Source organism: Tupaia chinensis, unplaced genomic scaffold, assembly GCF_000334495.1.
Source record: "Tupaia chinensis unplaced genomic scaffold, TupChi_1.0 Scaffold000315_1, whole genome shotgun sequence".
In the NCBI taxonomy this organism is placed as follows: Eukaryota; Metazoa; Chordata; class Mammalia; order Scandentia; family Tupaiidae; genus Tupaia; species Tupaia belangeri.
The window spans coordinates 1,750,743-1,753,478 of NW_006159808.1; the positions used below are offsets into that span (position 1 = coordinate 1,750,743).

General features: G+C 41.2%; 1 long non-coding RNA gene across 1 annotated transcript in view; it reads left to right on the top strand.

The window, feature by feature from the left end:
- Positions 1–85: 85 nt before the first annotated feature.
- The window catches only part of LOC102473407 (uncharacterized), a 119,561-nt gene continuing 116,910 nt past the window's right edge, over positions 86–2,736 (top strand). The window contains exon 1 of the long non-coding RNA XR_003549801.1: positions 86–151. This is a non-coding gene — a long non-coding RNA (uncharacterized LOC102473407). The remainder of the gene's footprint in view (positions 152–2,736) is intronic.

The window sequence follows — 2,736 nt, forward strand, 5'->3', positions numbered from 1 at the left end:
CTTGGCTCAGAGGAAAGCTAAACCTGGACCCTCCATTCATCTCCTTCACATGCTGTTTTCCTTTTTGTCTTTTAGGACTGAGCATGTGGCCTGCATTGTTCTCATTCACAGTCACCAAGACTCACCTCTAAAGTGGAGAAATATCCAAAATGTGAGTTGGGTCTACTTCTTAAAACCAAAGATGATTAATCTCTGAGGTTAAATTGGTAAATTCAGCAAATCCTAAGTGTAAACACTGCCCTTCAATCACCTGCCAATCATCTCCTCTCCTTTTTTGCCTGAAATGCAGGATTGCAGCCTCAGTGAAATTTTTCTTTCTAAATTAAGAAGCACATTTCAGGTGTCTAAGATGGGGCTGAATGAAGCAAGGCATTCCAGAACTGGGTGCTGTTCACCTTTGCTACTGGTTTACTTTTATATTTGTTGTTTTATAATTGGTCTTACATGGCCCAGTTCACCTGTGGATGGAGCATAGCTCCATCTGCATGGACTGAGCTCCAGAGTTAGAGACAGGTAAGCAGTCGGGTGATTCAGTACAACCTGAATCCTCCTCGCACCCCACCTCCTGCAGTGCAGGCAGTATCCCATCCAGGGTGTCACAGTGTGGGCATAGTCATGTTTTCTCTTTGCCATTTCTCGATTAAACACAACTGGCATCTTAACCTGAATGAGCGGTAAGGCCATTTCCTTCTGTGAATGCTGGCCACATTGTCTTCTCACCTTTATTTCTATCTTCCTCTCAAACCCTCCTTTTTAACTCCTTTAATTCCAAAATCAAGTTATACTCACTAATTCCCAGATCTTAATGTCTCATCTGCTTGTTTTGGGAAATTGGCAACATAAGAGCTGGGATTCTTGTTAGATAAGAAATTCTAAGAACCAACTAGAGTAGTTTTTTCCCCCCTAATGTCAGATGACCTGGGACTCTGTGACTGTGTGTGTGTGTGTGGTGGTGGGGTTCTTGTTCAGATAGTCAACATTTTTATTACTATAGACCACATTTATCATGTACTGTGAGGTGATGCTGCTTAGCTGTTAAGACAGAGACGTCAAGATGGTATTCCCCCCTCTTACTGATTATATGACATTAAATAACTCAATGAGGCTCTCTAACCCTCAATTTTCTCATTTGAGAAGCAGATAGGATTGTCGTGAGGATTTTTTTTTTAAGAGAAGTTTTTGCTATAGTATGCATGAGCTTGCTGGAAAGACAAAGAGAGACAGAGAGACAGAAAGTAGAAGTCACCACCAAGGGTGGATGTCCATACTGTAGTCCCTTCTCCTCCATTCTCCTCTTGGGATCTTGGACACACACCACATCATGCACCTGGAGTGAATTTAAGCTGTTGGGTTCAAGACTTGCACCATGTAGGAGTCCTGTGATGTAACCATTACACCATCTGTTAGTCCCATGTCATGAGGATTTAAAACCACATTACTCCACCTAGATTTTGCATTATTTTTCAAAATATGCATCTAAATTACTGTTGATTTTTCTATTTTGAGTATTTCTACCAGTTAATATTTTATAAGAATAGTTATTTTTATCTGTTTATCACTATACTCTAGAAACTAGGACAGTGCTTAGAATATCGAAGAAACTTAAAAGGGGCTATAAATGAATGAATTCATTAAATATTTTAATGTGATTTTTAAATACATGAATGAAAGCTACTACCATCAGCATGAAGATCACTGCCAATCTTCCCCAAAACCTTATGAGAAGGTTGTTATTCCCATGTCGGTGATAAGTAAACTGAGGCTTAGAGCTTTCATACTGTAATCACTTGTGGAATAAGCAGATTTTATCCCTCTGTTTATTCAGAGCCCACTGCATACCTAAATTATTATATTTTGTAAATCAATATCAGTAGATGGATGTCTTAGTCTAGCTTCCTGAGAAGCAGAACTTGAGACAAATAATTTTGAGCAAACACTTTTGGAGCGCTCTCAAAAATCTGTAAGGAGATAAACAGGAGAAGGATGAAGCAGAACAAGGAACTAAGCAAAATGTGGTTTTCACTGACGTCTGCACTGAGCCTGATCCCATGGGTTGCTCTGGAGTGCAAATCGCACCAGAGTTGTCCTGACTGAAGTAAGTGGGTTGGGCTGGGATTTTGTATCCCCAGGTCAGTCAGACATGGACTGGTTTTGTCCTCTTCTCCAGAGACTGCTGAAATTCTCAGGCATTTTCCACTGAGATGACTTCTGTCAACCAAGGACAATTCTCTGCAGAAAGGTGCAGTTGTACCTATTATTAGCTGACACTCAGAGCCAATAGGTGATAGGTGCATCAGCTCTGTGAAGGGAATCCAGGCAAAGCACCAGCAGCCTTTATTGAAAGTGAGTCAAGGCCAGGTGGTGGCACAGCCACCATGTAGCTGGACTTTCATGGAAAAGGTCTTGGGTTCGTGTCTCAGGGCTTGCTGGAGCAAGGCCACGTGTGCACATGTGATCTGGGCCAGCTGAGACTAGGGTGGCCCCCAGTGGAGGACCCTGTTGGGAGTATATGTCTCTCTCTTTTGCTCTCATAGAAGAAATGAATAAGCTTTTTAAAATAAATAAATAAATAAAAGGGAGTTGCTAAACCTGAGTCAGATCTTGATTTTTCTGTTGGCCTCATGCATTTGTTTTATGCCAGCAGCTTACACTCAAGTTTCCCAAGCCTGGTCAGATCAACCTGTGCATCTGATTTTCATTTTAAGCAACAGTGAATCAAATAAAAGCAATGTAGGG